This window comes from Macaca fascicularis, chromosome 10 (genome assembly GCF_037993035.2).
Source record: "Macaca fascicularis isolate 582-1 chromosome 10, T2T-MFA8v1.1".
Taxonomy (NCBI): domain Eukaryota; kingdom Metazoa; phylum Chordata; class Mammalia; order Primates; family Cercopithecidae; genus Macaca; species Macaca fascicularis.
The window spans coordinates 27556631-27578642 of NC_088384.1; the positions used below are offsets into that span (position 1 = coordinate 27556631).

Consider the following 22012-nt stretch of genomic DNA (forward strand, 5'->3'; position numbering starts at 1 on the left):
CAACAGATGTAACTAACTTGCATATATATCTTTTAACCTCTAATAATAAGAGTAGAAAGCATTAAAAGAAAAATCCAAGGTAAGAACCAAAGAAAATAATCAATCAAAAAACAATCTGTAGTTATCCAAACAATTCATGACTGTCACAAACACAGAACGAGGACCTAGGTGACACAATGAGGCAGCCAAATACTCTATTCAACATGATATGTAGGGAACACATTTTTCAAAACCCCAAAAATATACAATGGGAAAGTGAGTCTGGTTCAATTATTGATTTTGAGAAAACTGAATATCCACAGGAAAAACACTGAAATAGGACCCTTACAATGCACGATACACAAAATCAACACAAAATGAAGTGAAGACCTAAACTCAATCTTGAAACTGTAAAGGTCCTATAAGAAAACACAGAGTGGGTGTATATTTTAGGAAACCCTTGATCTATGCAAACAGGCTGCAAAAGGTAAAAAAGCATCATAACACTAAAAAAAAAGTAGGGAAACTACACCCATAGACAATGCAAGGCTTGTCTCCGTGTGTGTGTGCGTGCGCCCACACGTTTTTCTGTTTCATGGAAGTGGGGCGTTGAACACAAAAATCACTGCTAACGTACGCAACTATAACCATATGTGACTAGGGACACTTTACAAATTCTACAGGGAAAAGGAAACAATGAAACAAAAAAAAGGAATCCTAAAGACTGGGAGAAACGATAAAAAATCCTAGCCCTGAAAGAGGTTGTTATCTAACACATACAATAAAGTGATATGACTAAGTGAAAAACAACAATAAAAACAACAAATATCCAAGGTAAAAGGATCTAAATAGACCTGAGTGAAAAGATGGCAGGAAACTGACCCACAGGTGACAGTTCCTCAATATCACTAATCCTCACAAAAACGTGAATCAAAACCATACTCGGTTACCATCTAATTCCACCTACAATGAGTATTACAACAGATAAAAATCAAAATTGTTGAAGGCAATGGTCAGTGTAGACTTGCAGAAAAAAAAAAAACTCTTCCACACACTTGGTGGAATTAAAATTACTGTACATGCTACAAAAACTTTTGGAAGTTCCTTAAAAAAGTAAAAGGTAGGCCGGGCACAGTGGCTCACACCTGTAATCTCAATACTTTGGAAGGCCAAGGCAGGTGGATCACATGAGGTCAGGAGTTCAAGACCAGGCTCATCAACATGGCAGGGATTGGTAACGGGTACCGAGTGACGCTCAGATACAAGGAATCCATTCTGGTGTTCTATTGCACAGCAGGGTGACTAGGTGACTAGGCTCAACAGAATCTAGAAAAATTTTTCAAAATTAGTTGGAAAACATGGTTCTGAATATTCTCTCCACAGAGAAAAAATAATGATGGAAGATCACAGACATGCCAGATACGATGATTTCATCATGATGCTACATATAGATATCTCAAAATGTCCCTTGTACCTTGGGTTGTGTGTGTATGTGTGGGTATAATGTATACTGTATAGAAACAAACTGCCATCAAATGTTGGTAGTATTCATTCTAACCAGAGTGAGATGAAATCTGGTGTGATTTTCACTTATGCTTTTGTGTGCATCAGCAATGGTGGGAATCTTCTCTTTGACCTGTGCATAAATCTCATGTCTTCAGGTCCTCTGCCCAGTCCTACACAACAAATTATAAACAAATTCACAATAACTTAGCAAGTACCATTTATACACACAAAAAAATCAAACACACACTCAGATTCCATCTCACTCTACATGCAATGGATGCTACAAGAAAAAAATTGAAAAATATTAAAAGACAAAAGGTCACAGATTTTCAGAGGAAGAACTTGTCTCCACAGCTGGTGGGATATGGTAAACTAGTATGCACACTAAAGAAACCACTTGGATGTTCCTTGAAATCGTAAAACCACACTACCATTTTATCTAGTAATTCTATTACTAGGTATATACACAGAGCACATGATCAGGACATGGAAGAGATGATTTGTCATCCCAGGTGGAATTCAGCCCTAGGCACAAAAGCCAAGATAAGAAATCAGCCTCCGTGTCCATCCACAGATGAACGGATGAAGAATCTCTAGTACAGAGACACAATGGAATACTTTTGGGCCATCAAAATTCCTGGAATCCTATCATTTCCAGCAACATGGCTGCACCTGGAGATATTCTGTTCAATCAAATCAGAAACGCAGACAAAGACCAAACCTGCATGTTCTCACTTGTGTGGGAGCTGAAAAATTTAACTCACCGAAGGTGAAAATACAGCAGTGGTCACCACAGACTAGGTGGAGGAGAGGACATCAAGGATTGGCAATAGGTACACAAAGAGTTACAGGAGAGGAATACATTCTGGTATTCCAGTCCAAAGCAGGGCGACGATACTTAACAACATGGTCGTGCCGTTTTCAAAAGAGCTACCAAGGAGGATACTGAATGTTCACACATCGAAGATATTAAACCTATACGTGCTCAGAGGCATGGGAAACTCCCTGATTTTATCCATACTCAAGCTATACAAACAAGTATCACAATGTCCCAACGCACCCCTAATTCTGGACATAAAGTATGAAACAAACGTTTTATGGAATGCTAATGATACATGGCTAGACATTCACATGGAACCACCAAAGACCCAAAGAACCTGAATATGCAAAGCAATCCAAGGGAATGCAAACTCAATTGGAGGCTGCACATTCCCCAGTTTCAAAACACATGTAAAACCTCCACTCATTCAACGACTACAGCAGTGGCATAAAAATGAATCCATGAACCTAGGGACATAAGAGAACCTAAACACATACCTGTATGCAATCAACACATTTTTTTTCAAAGGAACGCCCAGAAGATGTAATGAGGCGGGTGCTGTGGCTCACACCTGTACTCCCAGAGCTTTCAGAGACTCAGTCGGGCAGATCACTTGAGGTCAGGAGTTTCAGACCAGCCTGGCCAAAATGGTGAAATTCCATCTCTAGTTAAAATACAAAAAAATACTAGTCATGTGTGCTGGTGCACACCAGCAATCCCATCCACTTGGGAAGACGAAGCACGAGAATCTCTTGAAGCAAGGATGCTGATGTTGTGGAGAGCTGAGATCTCGCCACTGCACTCTAGTCTGGGTAACAGCATGAGTGGGACCTGCGTCTCGAAGGGAAAAAAGATGAGATGAGGAATCACCAGTCTTCAATTGAGCAGTCTGAAATGACTGGATAGCCACATACGAAAGAATGAAATAAGACCTTGATGTTATACAATACACAAACAGAAACTCAAAATACATTAAACCCTAAACACAAGACCTAACAGTATAAAACTGCTACAGGAAAACACAGAGTGAGCTTAAGTTTAGGAAAACCTGAATGTAAGCTCACAGGATGTAAAAGTAAACAATAGAAAAAAAGACATACAGAAAAAAAACCACTTCCAACAACAGAAGTCAAAAATTCTAGTTTTTGTTATTGACCTTACCTTACAAAAACAGTCAGTGCTAGCCGGGCACGGTGGCTCACGCCTGTAAACCTAGGACTTTGGGAGGCCAAGGTGGGCGGATCACTTGAGGTCAGGAGTTTGAGACCAGCCTGGCCAACATGATGAAACCCTGTCTCTACTAAAAATAAAAAAATCAGCCAGGAGCAGTGGTGCACGCCTGTAGTCCCAGCTACTCAGGAGGCTGAGACAAGAGAATTGCTAGAACCTGGGAAGCAGAGGTTACAGTGAGCGAAAATCGTGACACCCCACTTCAGTCTGGGAAACAGAGTGAGACTTTGTCTCAAAAAATAAATAAATAAATAAAAAGGGAAAAACAAAAATAAAAAATCACAACTAAAATAATCAAGAAACAAAAACACAAAACCTGAAGAAGTTTTGCACAGTAAGGAAAACAATGCAGCAACCAACACTCAGAAGGCATTCCTCAGACAGAAAGGATATTACGAGGAATCATGTATCTAGAAGTGGTTGTTATCTGACATTCGGTAGGAACTAACATCCCCCTGAGGAGCAAAACACCCAAAACCAAGCAACCCAGCCATAACTAGGCAACAAACCTGAACAGGCATTACTGAAAAGGCAATACGCAATTCACTAACAGGAAAAAAAAGTCATTCTTACCATTGCTAGTCATCTCTAAATCTTAAATAACCACACTCAGATACAAACTCACTCTAATTCTAACAAAAAATAAAAACCAATTATTTCACATGAATGCCCCAGGGACACCTGCATGCACTGATACTCTTACACAGTGTTGAGAGAAATCACCATTACCACAGGTACTACGAAAACCTCTTAGAGCTTCCCAAACAATCACAAAGCTAGCTACCACTTCATCTAGCAATTCCAACAGTGGGTATATACTTACGGACAGAGAAATCACTATATGGAAGTCATAACTGCTTTCCCAGGTTGGGCACACACCTCTACTTCCAGCTATTCAGGAGGCTGAGGAGGGAGAATCACTTGAACACACGAGATGGAGGTTGCAGTGAGCTGAGATGGCGCCATTGCACTCCAGCCTGGGCAACAAGAGAGAAATTCTGTCTCCATAAAACAAAAACAAAAAACCAGGTAAAAGAATGGGTTTCTCAACATCAGTGTTTGAGATCAACTCATCTCAAACATGTGAATGAAAACCACACTCAGGCACCATCTCAATCTAACTGATATGAATATTGCCAAAAAGCAAGACTGCGTTTGAAATAAGGCAAAGGCTGGTGAGAAGGCAAAGAAAGGGATAATCTTACACACTACTGGGTGGAACTTTAATTAGGATGCATTCTAGGGAAAACAGTTGAAGGTCCCTGAACAAATTAAACATGTTCCTAACATGTAATGTCATCATCCCACCCATGGCTCTCCATGGAAAGGAAATGAAATTCGTATGCTGGAGACAAAGCTTCCTTCCCCTCTTTCTTGACATGCTACTGACATAGCCAAAGGATAGAATCAACCTTCCTGTCCATCCACAGATGAAGGGATGAAGAATCTCCAGGACAAGGCACAATGGAATACTTTTCAGCCATCAAAATTCAGGGCATTTTTCATTTCCCACAACATGCCTGCACCTGCAAGATACTATGTTCAATCAAATCAGAAAGGCAAAGAAAAGAGGAATATCAACCCTGCATGTTCTCACTCAAGTGGGAGCTGAAAAATTTAACTCACTGAAGATGGAAATACAGTAACGGTTACCACAGGCTGGGTGGAGAAGAGGACACGGGCAAGAATTGGCAATAGGTATGCAGAGAGTTAAAGGAGAGGAATACATTCTGGTATTCTACTCCACAGCAGGGAGACTGTGTATAACAATATGGTCGTGTCTTTCTCAAAATAGCTACCAAGGAGAATACCGATGTTCACACCTCCAAGATGTAAGACCTATACATGGTCACAGGCACAAGAAACTCCTTGATTCTATCCTTATGCAAGGTATACAATTATCACAATGTCCCACTTCACTGCTAATTCTGGACATGTGGTATGAACTAAACTTGTTACAAAATGTTAACTACACACAGCTAAAAATTCACATGAAACCACCAAAAACCCTGAATATGCAAAGCAATCCTAGGAAATACAAACTAGATTGGAGGCCTCACACTCTTCATCTTCAAATTACAGGTAAAAGCTCTACTTATCCAAAGACTATGGTAGTGACATAAAAAGAAACCATGCACCTATGGACATAACAGTACCTAAACGCACGCCTGTATGCAGTCAACACATTTTTCTCAAAAGAACACCCATAAGATGCAATGAGGTCGGGTGCTGTGGCTCACAAATTAAAACCTAAACACATAACCCCAAAGCATCAAATGCCTACAGGAAAACACAGAGTGAGCTTAGGTTTCAAAAAACCTGAATCGATATTAAAACAACAGAAGGAAAACACTTCCAATCACAGAAGTAAAAAAAATTTGTTTTTATTATTGACTGTATCTTACAAGAATAATCCCTGTTTGGCCTGGCACGGTGGCTCACACCCGTAAACCCAGCGCTTTGGGAGGCTGAGGCGGGCGGACCAGGAGGTCAGGAGATTGAGATCATCCTGGTTAACATGGTGAAACCCCGTCTCTACTAAAAATACAAAAAAAAAAAAAAAATTAGCCGGGCATGGTGGCATGCACCTATAGTCCCAGCTACTTAGGACTGAGGCAGGAGAAGGGCGTGAACCTGGGAGGCAGAGCTTGCAGTGAGCAGAGATGGCACCACTGCACTCCAGTCTGGGAGACACAGCAAGACTCTGTCTCAAAAAAAAAAAAAAAGAATAATCACTGTAAACTGAAATAATAATCAACCAGTAAAAAGAAAAAAAAAAAACCCGAAGAAATACTGCACAGTAAAGAAATCAATGCACCAATCAACACTCAGAAGGCATTCTTCAGATAGAGAGAACATTATAAGGAATCATGTATCTGAAACTAATACAACACTGAGGAGCAAAACACACAAAACCAAGTAACCCAACCAAAACTGGGATACAAACGTGAACAGACATTACTAAAAAGACAAAGTGCAATTCACTAACATGTAAAAAGGGCGGTTCTCAACATTATTAGTCATCTCTAAACCGTAAATGAAAAGCATGCTCAGATACAGACTCACACTTATTTGAACAATTAAAAGAAACCAATTATTTCAAACAAATTTCCCGGAGGAAGTTGCATACACAGATACCCTCATACACTGTTGGGAGAAATCACTGTTACTACAGGCACTATGAAAACCTCTTGGAGCTTCCCAAACAATCAAAAAGGAAACTACCATTTCATCTGGCAATTCCAGCAGTGGGTATATACTGACGGACAGTGAAATCACTGCATGAAAGCCATAGCTGCCTTCCCAGGTTGACCGAAGCACCATACACAATAGCCAAGGTATGCAATCAAGCTACCTGTCCATCAACTGATGAAGGGATGAAGGAACTTCAGCATACAGACACAACGAAATACGCCCCAACAACAAAGATTGACGACATTATCTCCTTTGTGGTAACACGGATAAACCTGGAAGACATTATATTCAGTGGAATCAGCCAGGCAGGGAAACACAAACACTGCATCATCTCACCCATGAGGAGACTAAACAAGAATTATCTAATTGAAAGTGAAAGTACAATAGTGGTTATCACATGCTGGGGAGAGGGGAGGGCATGGGCTGGCATTGGTAATAGGTACCAAGTTGCATTTCCAGGGGAGGAATTAATGCTGGTGATCTACTCCACAGGAGGGTGACTACAAGTAACAATATGGTAGGATCTCTTTCAATAGAGCTAGAAAGGAGAGGAACACTGAAGGTTCACACCGCAAACAAATAAAAACTGGACATGGGAATAGATATGCAAAACACCCTGACTTCATCATTCCTCAAAGTACGCAAGTAAACAAAATCCCACTGTACTCCCTAATTTTGGACATGTATGACAAACTCAATTTTAAAACTATAAATGAACAATGGCAAAATTCACAGAGAACCCGGAAAATCCAAAGCACTTCCCAGAAATAGAAACTCACTTGAATACCTCACGCTCCCTGATGTCAAATTATATCGAAAAGCTATACTTACTAAGGCAGCAAGGAACTGGCATAAAAATAGAAACATATGCCATTGGACAATATCACGCAGCCAACAGACAAACCTGAACGTACTTACAGTCAACAGATTTCTCAAAAGGCCAGGCGCAGGGGCTCATGCCTGTAATCCCAACATTTTGGGAGGCAACAGCAGGCAAACCACTTGATGTCAGGAGTATGGGATCAGCCTGGCCAACATGGTGAAACTCTGTCTCTAATAAAAATAGAAAAATTAGCAAGTGTGGTGGCATGTGCCTGTAATCCCAGCTACTCAGGGGCTGAGGCGGGAGAGTCGCTTGGATCCAGGAGGCGGAGGTCGCAGTGAGCCGAGATCACACCACTTCACTCTAGCCTGGGCAAAAGAGCAAAACTCCGTATCAAAACAAACAAAAAACCCAAACAAAATGGGAAACGGCTAGTCCGCTCTGTGAATGACTTTGAGAGAACTGGGAACCCACACATGAAACATGGAAACCTCCTTCACTTTATCTTTTATCCTTATGCAAGGTACGCAAGTACTACAATGTCCCCATTGCACTTCTAATTCTGGACATGCAGTATGAACCAAACTTGTCATGAAATGTAACTATACACAGCTAAAAATTCACATGGAACTACCACAGACTCTGAACATGCAAAGCACCCCTAGGAAATGCAACCTCGTTTGGAGGCCTCACACTGCTCAATTTCAAATTACATGGAAAAGATCTACTCACCCAAAGACTATGGTAGAGGCCTAACAATGAAACCATGCGGACAAAACAGAACCTAAATGTACGTCTGTATGGAGTCAACACATATTTGTCAAAAGAATGCCTGGAAGACGCAATGAGGAGTGGATTTCTGTTCAATTAATGAATCTGAAAATACCAGATATCCACATGAAAAAGAATGAAATAGGACCTTTATGTTACACAATACACAAATATCAACTCAAAATAAATGAAAACCTAAACACAAGACCCAAAAGCATAAAACTCCTACAGGAAAACACAGAGTGAGTGGAAGTTCAGGGTAACTTCATCTATGCTCACAGGCTACAAAAAGAAAAAATAGGAAATATATGGAAAATATACTCAGAACCAATGAAATGCATCCAAATTGTGATTTTTCTTTCTGGCCTGACCCCAAATCACTGCTAACAAAAGGAAAACTCAACACATGAAAAAGAAAACTCAAGAACTACGGCATGGTAAAGGGAGCAATGAACCAATCAACAATGAGAAGGCATTCTTCATATAGGGAGGGCATGATGAGGAATCATTTATCTGAAAGAGGTTGTTACACAGTATGCACGAGAAACTAATGCTACTAAGAGGCGAAACATGCAAAACCAAGTAATCCAGCCAAAGTTGGGCAATGAACCTCAAGAGACGTTTCTCAAAAGTCCCAGCTACTCACCAAGCTGAGGTGGGAGAATCACCTGAGCCCCAGGAGGTCAAGGACGCAGTGAGCCCAGATCACGCCACTGCATTCCAGCTTGAGCAAACAGAGCCAGACACAACCTCAAAAAAAAAAAAAAAAGGAAAAAAGAAAAGACAAGAAACAAACTACACAGAGAAAGACAAACATCGCATTGTCTCACTCAGGAGGAATCTAAAGAACTTATTTCATAGAACTAGTAAGCATAACTGTTCTTACCACTCGTTGGGGTTCAAAGGTGGGGCACGGTCAGAGATTGGAAACAGGTATAAGCTTACATATTCCATGACAGGAATGAAACCTGTAGTTCTATTCCACAGCAGCAGGGTGACCAGGTCTAACATTACTAGAGTGTACTTTTCAAGAAAGCTAGAAAAGAGGATTCTGTCTTCATCTCAAAGGAATAATAACTCTATGAGGCAAGAGATACGCTAAATACCCCGATTTCATCACTGAACAATGTACGCATGGACCAAAGTGCCTCATTCTACCCTCTGGTAGTATACCTTTATCATAGGGCAAATTTTTGTAAAGAAATGTCAGGGAACAGGCTGAGCATGGTGGTTCACATCTGCAATCCCAGCACTTTCAGAGGCTGAGGCAGGCACATCACTTGAGGCCAGGAGTTTGAGACCAGCCTGGCCAACATGGGAAACCCCGTCTCTACTCAAAATACAAAAATTAGCTGGGCATGGCGGTGCTTGCCTGTAATCCTAGATACTAGGGAGGCTGAGGCAGGAGTATCACTTGAACCCAGGAGGCAGAGGTTGCAGCGAGCTAAGATTGTGCCACCGCACTCCAGTCTGGGCAACAGAGTGAGACATTATCCCAAAAAATAAAAAAAAAAATAAAAAGATGACATTCAAGTGATCAACTGACATGAAAAAAATACACAACGTCACTAATCATCAGTGCAATGCAACTCACTAACACTGTAAGATAACATCTCAGGTTGGTCACAGTGGGCATTTTTCCAAAGTCAAAACAACATGCTGGCGAGGCAGCAAAGGAAAGGGAACGCTGCTACACTCTTCGTCAACGTGAAAACTAGTTCACACCGTGGAAAGCAGTGTAGAGATTCTCAAAGAACTTAAAACAGAACTACCATCAGACCCAGCAATTCCACTACTTGGTATCTACCCAAAAGACAGTAAATCATGTCCTAAGCAGCATGGATAGACCTGGAGATTATCATGTTTAGCAAATCAAGGCAAGAACAGAAAACCAAACACTGCATGTTCTCACTTATGAGTTGGAGTTAAACAGTGAATACATTCGAACATAAAGATGCAAACAATACACACTGGGGACTATCAGATGAAAAAAGGAGGCAGAAAGGGGGTGTGGGCGGAAGAACCGCCTGATTGGCACTTTGCTCACTACCTGGGTGCTGGGGTCGGTGGCCACAAGCCTCAGTGTCATCAAATGTTCACATGTAACTAAACTTCAATTTAATGAAAATAAAAGTGTGTATATATATATTTAAAACAAGGTTTCCCCGGGCGCAGTGGCTCCCACCAGTACTCATGGCACTTTGGGAGGCTGATGCAGGCAAATCACTTGAGCCCAGGAGTTCAAGAGAAGTCTGGGCAACATGGCAAAACCCTACCTCTACAAAAAGCATAAAAAAATTAGTGGGGTATGGTGGTGCACACCTGTAAGGTATGGGACCTCCAAGTAGTCCCAGCTACTTGGGAGGCTGAGGAGGGAGGATCACTTGAGCCCAGGAGGTCAAGGCTGCAATGAGCCACGATCACAGCACTGCATTCCAGTCTGGGTGACACAATGATAACCAATCTCAAAAAAATATTAGGATATATTATAAATGGATGGATGGATGGATAGATGGATAGATAGATACATTGATGATAGATAAAACAGATAGATAGATAGATAGATAGATAGATAGATAGATAGATAGATAGATAGATACGTGGATAGATAAAACAAAAGCTATAGTCACCCAAGCAATCTCTGAATAGCACAAACACAGAAAGACAACCGAATGGACAAAATGAGGGAGCCAAGTAATCAACCCAAAATTATATTTAGGGCACACATTTTTCAAAAGCATACCAAAAGCACAACAGTTGAGAAAACTGGGTACTCATGTGCACAAGATTGAACTAGCACCCCTATGTTGCCCAATACACAAAAATCTATGAAAAATAAATCAAACAGTTAAATTCAATCTTGAAAGCAAAACACTCCAAGAAGAAAACATGGGATAAGCATATATTTAGAGGAAACTTGACCCTGTGCACACAGGTTGCAAAAAGAAAAAAGAAAAAGGAAAAATTTGGGGGAAAATATGCACAGACAATAAAACGGCTTAACAATCTTTTTGGATGGGATGCTGAAATCACTGCCAACAAATGCAAATATAAACATGAGAGACTAAGTACGTAACAATAGAGCCTCTGCAGAGGGGAGAACAAATGAACCCAAAGAGAAGGCATCCTAGACCAGGCATGGTCGCTCACAAGGTCAGGAGTTCGAGACCAGCCTGGCCAACATGGTGAAACCCTGTCTCTAGTGACAATTCAAAAATTAGCCGGGCATGGATGTGCACACCTGCAATCCCAGCTATTCAGGAGGCTAAGAGGCTAAGGCTGGAGAATTGCTTAAACCCCGGAGGCGCAGGTTGCAGTGAGCCAAGATCGCACCACTGCACTCCAGCCTGGGTGACAGAGCAAGACTCCACTGGAGTCCGGTTTGGGGGAAGGGGGCAGAGGGAAAAAAAAAGAAGAAAAAAAAGAACAGCATCCTAAAGGTGAGAAGAAAAGTTTGGGGAAACATACAGCTGATAAGGCATTGTTTTCCAAAAGGCACAAGGTACTAACATTAGTAACCAGCAAAAAAACTAACCAAAAGAGAAACAAGTAACCAATCCAAGACTGGGCAAAGAGGCTGAATAGACTTTTCCACAAAGAAGATGTAAGACTGATTCTATCTTTACAAAAACGTGGTTAACATTACTAATCCTGCACAAAACGGAAATCAAAACCATATGCAGAAAGCATCTCACTTATTCACATGAATATGACAAATAAAAATACAAACACAAATGCTGGTGTCAATTTCCAGGGAAAAAGAAGTGTTTATGGGAGGGTCAATTGCTATATACACTCCGGAAAGCAGTTGCAGATTCCTCAAAAAACTGAAAGTACATAACCATATGATCTATTCATCCCACTACTTAGCTATACAGTCAAAGCAAACCAGGATATTGAACAGACATCTGCCTTTCCATGTCTATTACATCACTATTCACAACAGCTAGGATGATGGAATCTGCCTACCTGTTCACCCACAAATGAAGGAATAAAGAAAATGTAGTACATATATACAATAATATACTCTCTGGCCATAAAAAATAATGCAATTTTCATTTAGGGCAACACCAATGAACCCAGAAAACATTCTGTTAAATAAGCCAAGCACAGAAAGACAAACACTGCATGACCTCACTTACGTTGAATCCAAAAACTTAATACAAGAAGCAGAAAGTACAGGAGTGGTCTCCTGAGGCTGGGGAAAGAGGGGAGGATAGGAGGGATTGGTGATGGAAACAAAGTTACAGTTAGTTGGGAGGAATACATGCTAGTGTCCTGTTCCACAGCTGCGTGACTCTGGTCACAGTATTGTTTTGTATTTTTCAAAAAAAGCTAAAAGGGAACAATTTTGAGTGTTCTCATCACAGAGAAATAATACCCGTATGAGAGAATAGTTATGCTAAGTACCCTGATTTGATCATCACCCAAAATACACATCAATATGTCCCAGATGAGGCTGGCAAGGTGGCTCATGTGTGTAATCCCAGCACCTTGGGAGGTTGAGGTGGGCGGATCATCTGAGGCCAGAAGTTGGAGACCAGCCAGGCCAATGTGGCAAAACCCCATCTCTAACGAAAAAATAGAAAAATTAGCTGGGCATGGTGGCACACACTTGTGTGTGCTACTTGGGTGGCCGAGGCACAAAAATCACTTGAACCTGGGAGACAAAGGTTGCAGGAAGCCAAGATCATGCCGCTGCACTCCAGCCTGGGCAACAGAGCTGAACTCTATCTCAAAACAAAAACAGAAACAAAAACAAAAAAGTCCCAGAGAAGAAAAAAAAGTCCCAGTACACCCTCTGCTTATGTGCCTTATTATAGACAAAACATTTAACAAGTATAGGCCAGGCGCAGTGGCTCACGCCTGTAATCGTACCACTTTGGGAGGCTGAGACAGGCAAATCACGAGGTCAGGAGATCGAGACCATCCTGGCAAACATGGTGAAACCCTGTTTCTACAAAAAATATAAACATTAGCTGGGCATGGTGGCATGCACATGTAGTCTGAGCTACTTGGGAGGCTGAGGCAGGAGAATCACTTGAACCCGTGAGGCGGAGGTTGCAGTGGCCAAGATCACGACGCTGCACTCTTGCCTAGGCGACAGAGCGAGACTCCATCTCAAGAAAAAAAAAAAAAAAAAAAAAAAGTGGGCAGGCGTGGTGGCTCACACCTGTAATTCCAGCACTTTGAGAGACCGAGGTTAGCGGATCTCCAGCTCAGGAGATTGAGACCATCCTGGCCAACATGATGACACTCCACCTCTACTAAAATACAAAAAAAAAAAAAAAAAAAAAATTACCCAGGGGTGGTGGCACATGCCTGTAGTCCCAGCTAGTCCCAGCTATTTGGGAGGCTGAGGCAGGGGAATTGCTTGAACCCGGGAGGTGGAGGTTGCACTCCAGTCTGGTGACAGAGCGAGACTCCATCCAGGCTGGAGTGCAATGGTGCGATCTTGGTTCACTGCAACCTCTGATTCCCAAGTTCAAGCGATTCTCCTGCCTCAGCCTCCCAAGTAGCTGGGATTACAGGCATGCACCATCACGCCCAGGTAATTTTTTGTATTTTTAGTAAAGATAGGGTTTCTCCATGTTGGCCAGGCTAGTCTCGAACTCCTCACCTCAACTGATCCACCTGTCTCGGCTTCCCAAAGTGCTGGGATAACAGGGTCCTGTTGTAAGGTGCTCGACTTCCCACCCAGTGGAAGGCTTTAAGAGAGTAAACTCTTACTTACATTCAATAATAATATATTGTACACTTAAAAATAAGAGGGTAGAGTTCATGTTATGTGTTTTCACCACAATAAAATAAATACTGTAAACTTTTTTACAGGAAAAAAATAAAGTAAAATAAAGAGACTGCTAGGCAGCACAGTGGCTCACAACTGTAATCCCAGCTACTTGGGAGGCTGAGGCAGGAGATCTCTTGAGGCCAGGAATTTGAGACCAGCCTGGGCAACAGAGCAAGACTTCGTCTCTAAAAACAAAAAAATGTTTTGAGAGAGAGAGAGATAGAAAGAGAGAGAGAGAGAGAGAGAGAGAGAGAGAGAGAGAGAGAGAGAGAGACACCAAGCTCTTAATCACCACGCTACTGACAGACCAAAGCCAAGGACCCCTCAACCTACAGCCCTAACCCTGGTATCTGACAGCTGGGAGGCCAACACCAGGCTCTGGCCAGCTCAGTCTCCCCTGAGAAATAACTCACAGAGCACGGAGTACAGGGCAGAAGCTTACTTTTGTTGACAAAAATGACTCTTTCATAACAAAGTGGACCCCGCCCCCAGCTGGCTCCCAGAGCAGACTGGAGAAGAAGGGGCCTCACGCGCTGAGCCTGCCTCTTTCTCCCCATCCTTCCACTACGTGTGATGGGCCAAACGTGACGACCCACCATTGATTCATTTAGCAAATACAGACTGAAAACCTGCTTTGTGCCAGGCACTGGGTAAGGTCCTAAGGAGTCAGGGTGAAATGCGCAGAGCCCCTGCTCTCAGAGACTTCCATTCACACAGCCACGCATTCACTCACTCAACAGTGAGCCCCTACTATCAACAAGGTCCTGAGAAAAACACAAAAGGACCCAAGCTACGTACGCAAATTCCTAGAATGTCAAAGCTAGAAGAGAGCAGGCTGGACGCTAATCCACCCCTCCGTTTCACAGAAACTGACCCAGAGAGGTTAACAATTTGCCCATGTGTTAGCCGGGGGCTGTATTCCACACGCAAGCCTCCTTCTCCTGTGTGGTACTGTTGCCACCTCCTCTCCAGCGTTCCAGCGTGGCTCCGTGGCCCCTCTACTCCCACACTGCGGTTAAGTAAATCCTTGCTTCTGAGTGTCCAACTCATCCAGGCACCAGAGACCCCATTCAATGTGGGCCTCCTGCAAGAGGATGGGCCCCAGCAAACCAGGGGCCTTCTCACCCACGGTGCTGTGGAGGCAGAGGTACACTGTGTGGCCACAGGTTCTACATACACAGCCCCTGAGCACATCAGGGAAAGAAAATGGCAAAGTAGGGCAGGAGGCAGGTGCTGAGAACCAGTCAGCTCCACCCACAAAGCACAGACCCAGATTCGAATCCCAACTCCATGACTTCCTCACTGAAGACCTTGAAGGAGTTTCCTAAACTCTCCAGGTCTCCATTTTCTCATCTGTAAAATGCGGGGTAATGGCACCTGCTTCCTGAGGCGGTTACAAAGCCTCAGGAAAACAGTGCAGTGAAACCTTAACACACTGTCAATGCTTAATAATGGTGAGGTCACACCCCCATCGTCAGAGCTGCATGCCTCAGGGACGCCTGGGGAGGCGTCAAGGACATCAGGTCCCTGGGGAGGGAGCCAAGGCAACTAGAGAGCATGGGCTGCAGCCCAGGAGTATCTGCTACGCGGCGGTGAATGCAGTGAGCTGCTGTAGAAGGAGAGATGCCTCACCCAGTAGAGGAGAGGGAGGATGCATCTTGGTGACTCAGGAGCCCTAACGGTGGGGACTTGGCTGCCTCATTAATTCACCCGAAATGCAAGGGCTTATTTCTGAACACTGAATTCTACTGGATCAATCTGTCTGTCCATCTTCATGTCAGTACCACACTGTCTTAATTACCATAGCTTTGCAATACTTTTCTTTTCTTTTTTTTTTTTTTTTTTTGAGCCTGAGTCTCACTCTGTCACCCAGGCTGCAGTATAATAGCAACATCTCAGCTCACTGCAACCTCTACCTCCTGGGTTCAAGCGATTCTCCTACCTCAGCCTCCCAAGTAGCTGGGACTACAGGCATGCACCACCATGCCTGACTAATTTTTATATTTTTAGTAGAGTCAGGTTTTCACCATGTTGGCCAGGCTGGTCACAAACTCCTGACCTCAAATGATCTGCCTGCCTCAGCCTCCCAAATTGCTGGGATTATATGCATTAGCCACCATGGGTGGCCATAGTACATCTTGAAATCAGAAAAATGAGTCCACCAACTTTGTTCTTCTTTTTCAGGATTATCTTTGAACTTCTATGTGAATCTCAGGATCAGCTTATCAATGTCTGAGAAGAAGCTCGCTGGGATTTTGATGGCAATGGGTTTCCAGTTCCTGGTTCAACTGCTCCTGAGCTCCAGCTCTGCTTCCTCCCCTTGGGCTCCCTGGGGCACCCCGCTTTCTTTCCCATAAATTCCATCTTTTGCTTAACCAGATGACACTGGGTTTTTGTTTCTTGCCATCAAAGGAATTTTAAACAATAAAACTAGAAACACAGTGCTACACACTATCCCAAGCCATCATCCCAATAACGCCTTCCCAGATATCACCCAGAGACCCCACTGGGGTCCCAATCTCAGCACTGGCCCATGTCCCCAGCTTTTCACTCTACCCTGTAACTGGTACACTTCCAAGTTACAAATATTATATTTACAAGCAGACCCTCCCTCAATAAATGCTTGTGAGATTGAACTAGATGTCTCCAAACAGCACCAAAAGAACACTCTTATCACTCTACACATCTTAGTAACTCTGCTTCATGCCTGGTATAGCATGGTATAGCTTCATGCCTGGTATGCTTCATGCCTGGTATAGCTTCATGCCTGGTGTAGCATGGGTTGCAAAAATTCCTGTTGTAACCCACTTACTTTTTAAAAGATCAATTAGAGGGAGTCAACGACAGGCCCATCTTTGGAGTACACTCTGATGCATTTTCATGCATGACAGAGAAGTGGGGTGACAGTCACATCACACTTGGCACATCCACCACCTACACTGACCACATGTGAAAGCTGGCCATCGCTTGTGTTCTACAGAAAGGCAAAGGTGACAGATGCTCTCATCTGGGGCCTCCCAGTCTATGGAGATACCCAGGTAAATGCCCAGACATGAACATCTGGACCAAGTGTTCCCAGAGCCTGGAGAGACTCGGGCCCGGGCCCGGACATCTGAATGGCAGACTAGAGACGAGGGAAGGGGTGCATTTCAAGGTCTCCGCTGCTGCCACTCTGAGGCTGGTTTCTCCCACCTGGGGGTTTTGCTCCTTGACAGCCACAACCAGCACTGATTCAGACACCTGGCCAAGGAGTAGGACTGGCCTGGCTGCCTCAGCAGGCAGGGGTGCAGAACCCACAGCAGCCTGGTCTTCTTTGATGCCACTGGTTCCAGGAATATTGGAGAAACCAGAAGGGTCCACTGCCCCACGCACCCTCACAGTGAGGGCTGGAAAGAGGGAAGGGACTCTCCCAGATGGCTTTTCATGGCACTTCGTGAGTCCTGGGCGGAGGTGAGAGCCATCCTAGGGCCTTTCCCACCCTTCTTCCTCTCCTTCCTTGGGGCCCAGTGACCTCGGGCAAGTTACCTAACCTCTCCAGGCCTCGCCTTTCTCTTCTATGATTTGGGGAGGCTGCTACCCACTCAAGAGGTCATCAGCGAACGGAAACACTCAGCACAGAACTCGAACGCCACCAAGGCGGCTGCTATCATTACCGCCAAGGACGCTTTCTGCCCCTGCTTCAGTACCGCTCAGCTTCCTGACGTCCCTGCTCAGACCCCTTGGTTCCTCTTCCATGTGCAGTGCACAGCGAGGGGACTGCAGGCGCTCTGAAAAGGATTGTCACTCAAGAGACAAGGGAAGCAGCCAGGCATGGTGGCTCACGCCTGTAATCCCAGCACTTTGGGAGGCCGAGGCAGGCAGATCACCTGAGGTCAGGAATTGGAGACCAGCCTGGCCAACATAGCGAAATCCCTTCTCTACCAAAAATACAAAAATTAGCTGGGTGGGGTGGTGGATGCCTGTAATCCCAGCTCCTGGGGAAGTTGAGACAGGAGAATCATTTGAACCTGGGAGGCAAAGGCTGCAGTGAACCAAGACAGTGACATTGCACTCAAGCCTGGGCCACAAGAGCAAAAGTCTCAGAGAAAAGAAAAAGAAAAGGGAAGCACTCTGTGAGGCAGGCCCAGCCCTCCTGGCCCCACCAAGCACAGCCCAGGTTCCTCCCACAGCTCCACTGACTCAGCAGCCAGGCAGCCAGTGGTGACAGGAGGATAAGCTGTGGGCACAGGAGAGCTAGGGCAGCACCTGCATCTGCGAGTCTCCAGTGGGCCAGCACGGACAGAACCACTTAGCTTTTCAGCCTCACAACCCCCTCTGAGAAGGTGCCCTATTATCCCATTTTACAGATAGGAACACTGAGCCTCAGGGAAGTGAAGGAATCCAACCAAATTAACCCAGCTTGATGATTATTGGCCCCACTAATTCTGGAACCTACAGAAATACACAGTTCATCAGTGTCCATGTTACAGAAGGGAAAACTGAGGTGCTAAAGCAAAGTTCAGCTCATCACAGGGGAGAGAATAATGAAGAGGGAAAGAGCAAGTACCCAGGTCCCCCTAACGCCTGGCTGGAAGGGCTCCTTCTCTCTGAGACTCAAAACGCTTCCCAGAGCCTGCTGTGGGTCACAGGTCACAAGGGCTGTAGGTGTTCCTGGGGGGCCGGCCTAGGGGTAAGTCCCAGCCAGAGTCCCAACCCTAGGAAATCCACCCAGTTTGATGAACTTTTTTTTCTTCTTTTTTAGAGACAGAGTCTTGATCTGTCATCCAGGCTTAAGTGGCACGATCCCTGCTCACCGCAACTTCCAATTCCCAGGTTCAAGTGATTCTCCTACCTCAGCCTCCAGAGTAGCTCGGATTACAGGCACTCACCACCAGACCTGGCTAATTTTTATATTTTTAGTAGAGACGGGGTTTCAACAGGTTGGCTAGGCTGGTCTCGAACTCCTGACCTCAAGTGATCTGCCCGCCTCAGCCTCCCAAAGTGCTGGGATTACAGGAGTGAGTCACGGTGCCCGGCCTCTATGGGCTTTTGAGGCAGGCAGAGCCAAGAAAGCTGGCTGGGCTCGGAGGAGGCGGCAGTTCAGGCTCCTGTCAGCAGCAGCCCCTCCACTGTGTTCCCCTGGGCAGGACAGGAGGAAGGGACAATGTAGTTTCCTCTGCTTGGGCAGCTCAGGCCTCACAGCCACCAGAGAGGGCTGAAGATGAGACAAGCTCCTTTCCCAGGCAGGGGGATAAGGGAGTTACAGGAAGCTCAGAAAACAGATGTCTTGAGAGCAGCAGGCGCTAGGTGGTCTGACCCAGATCCTCCCTGCTCCAGACAGTACCCATCCGGCCCCAGTACTAATCCCCTGGAGCTCGGCTCTCATCTCAGCTCCACCTCTAAGTCACTGGGGGCAGGCCACCTACTCTTTTGAGGCTTCAGTCTACTATTCTTCCAAGGGGAGACTTAGATTGGTTTCTGTTTCCTTCATAAATCACATGAAGACAAAGAATGACGGAGAGGCCGGGGGTGGTGGTTCATGTCTGGAATCCCAACATTTTCGGATGCCAAGGCAGGAGGATCACCTGAGGTCAGGAGTTGGAGACCAGCCTGGAAGACATGGAAACCCTGTCTTCCACTAAAAACTACAAAAACTAGCCTGGTGTGGTGGCAGGTGCCTGCAAATGCCAATTACTCAGGAGGCTGAGGATGGAGAACAGCTTGAACCTGGGAGGCAGAGGTTGCAGTGAGCAGAGATTGTGCCACTGCACTCCAGCCTAGGCGACAGAGTGAGACTCTGTCTCAAAAAATAAAAAAAATAATAAAACTTAAAAAAAAAAGAGAAAGGCTTGGACGCTGGGGGCTGTCTGAAGGCGCTTCTCACTAAAGGAGCTCACAGAGCCAACTCTTCGCCCACACCTATGCAGCTGGGTCACTCCAGCCCTCCCCTACTAAGGTAGGGCACCTGGCACCTCACAGGACAGGCCACAAGGCGGGCATTCACGCTCTATGCGGGCAAGCTTGGGTGGTGCGAGGATGAAAGGGAGCATCTTTCTTGGGCTTATATCTAGGATGACACAGCCATGTTGCCCTCTGGCAAAAGGGGTCGAGGGAAGGGGGAAATCCTCCTTGTTGAACAGATAAGCAACCAGCACCTGGTGTCAGAACACACGGATTCCAGCCCCAGTTCTGACATTAAGTGTAGCTGCGGGGAAAGTGCTTAAACTTCCTCCACCTCAGGTTTTTCATCTGTGAAGAGTAACTTCAGGCAGGGCGTGGTGGCTCATGCCTGTAATCCCAGCACTCTGGGAGGCTGAGGCAGGCGGATCACGAGGTCGGGAGTTCAAAACCTGCCTGACCAACATGGCGAAATCCCGTCTCTACTAAAAACACAAAACTTAACTGGACATGGTGGTGGGCACCTCTAATCCCAGCTACTTGGGAGGCTGAGGCTGAAGAATTGCTTGAACCCAGGAGGTGGAGGTTGCAGTGAGCCGAGATCACACCATTGCACTGTCTAGCCTGGGCGACAAGAGCAAAACTCTGTCTCAAAAAAATAAAAATAAAAAAACCAGACACGGTGGCTCACGCCTGTAATCCCAGCATTTTGGGAAGCTGAGGCGGGTAGACTGCCTGAGGTCAGGAGTTTGAGACCAGCCTGGCTAACATGGTACAACCCGGTCTCTACTAAAAATGCAAAAATTAGCCAGGCATGGTGGTGGGCGCCTGTAATCCCAGCTACTCAGGAGGCTGAGGCAGACGCAGGAGAATCGCTTGAACCCAGAAGGCAGAGGTTGCAGTGAGCTGAGACTGCACCACTTCACTCCAGCTTGGGCAATAGAGCAAGACTCGGTCTCCAAAAAAAAAAAGTCCTACTTTTTATTTCTTTTCATTCTTACCATACCATGGTCTCCCTCCTGGCGAGTAACTGAAGCCTCAGAGAGGTTAAGAGACTTGTCCAAGGTCACAGAGTTGGAAAGTGACACCGGAATTCAAAACCAGAGCTTCCCTTTGAGCCCTTCTGCCATTCCTTCAGGGAAGGCTCACAGCAGAGCAGGCAATAAATGAGGGCTGCGGTAGATGGAAGATACTGCCAGGCTGGGCTCAAGCAAACCCCCAGATTTTTCCCAGGCCCCCTCCCAACGCCCTGCTCAGGAGCAGCCCCAACCTGGGCCACAAGGAGCAAACCCTGAGATTCTTCCTCGAGGCTAGCAAGCGAGGCAGGGGGCTGATGCCTCAGGCAGATAAACAGTGACTCAGGTGGAAGCAGGAGGCAGGGATGGGGAGAGGCGGACAGTTCACTCAGCTCAAACACAGCATGTTCAGGGTTCACTATCCTGATTTTCCCCGGATAAAGATGGGGGTCCTGGTGGGGTTCACCCCAGCCCCAGGCCCAGAGAAATTCTGCCCAAGAACCAGCCTTGTGGTTATCTCCATCAGCAACACTTGTCCCGGACCCCCTGAAGGGAGCAGGGCTGACCTGGAATGAGATAATAAACTGGGACAGAAAAGGCCTTTTCCATTCAAGTTCCCCTTCCTCTCCTCATTACAGGCCCCACCCTCAGCAGGGCTCTGCACAGTAAGATGCCTCCTGGATTACATGACAGCAGGTGGGGATCTGGGGATAGATCCTGTCAGTTGGGGAGACCCAAGCTTCACCTGTGGCCAGGGGATCAGTGGGCAAAAGTGTAGCTCTTGCTAAAAGAATAAACTGCTGGCCAGGCGTGGAAGCTCACGCCTGTAATGCCAGCACTTTGGGAGGCCAACGCAGGCAATTACTTGAAGTCAGGAGTTTAAGACCAGCTTGGCCAATATGGCAAAACCCTGTCTCTACTAAAATACACAGATTAGCCAGGGGTGGTGGTGGGTGCCTGTAATCCCAGCTACTTGGGAGGCCGAGGTGGGAGAATCGCTTGAA

The 22012-nt window shown here is 45.3% G+C and overlaps 1 long non-coding RNA gene across 4 annotated transcripts in view; it reads right to left on the reverse strand.

Moving 5' to 3' along the window:
- The window catches only part of LOC135965470 (uncharacterized), a 58402-nt gene that overhangs the window by 30846 nt on the left and 5544 nt on the right, over window positions 1-22012 (reverse strand). For 3 of the 4 annotated variants that reach the window (XR_010578425.1, XR_012418936.1, XR_010578424.1), the window contains exons 3-4: window positions 4359-4512; window positions 2803-2969 (exon numbers count right to left, since the gene is read on the reverse strand). The exons of the other annotated variant lie outside the window; for it this stretch is intronic. This is a non-coding gene — a long non-coding RNA (uncharacterized lncRNA). The remainder of the gene's footprint in view (window positions 1-2802; window positions 2970-4358; window positions 4513-22012) is intronic. 4 annotated transcript variants of the gene reach the window in all.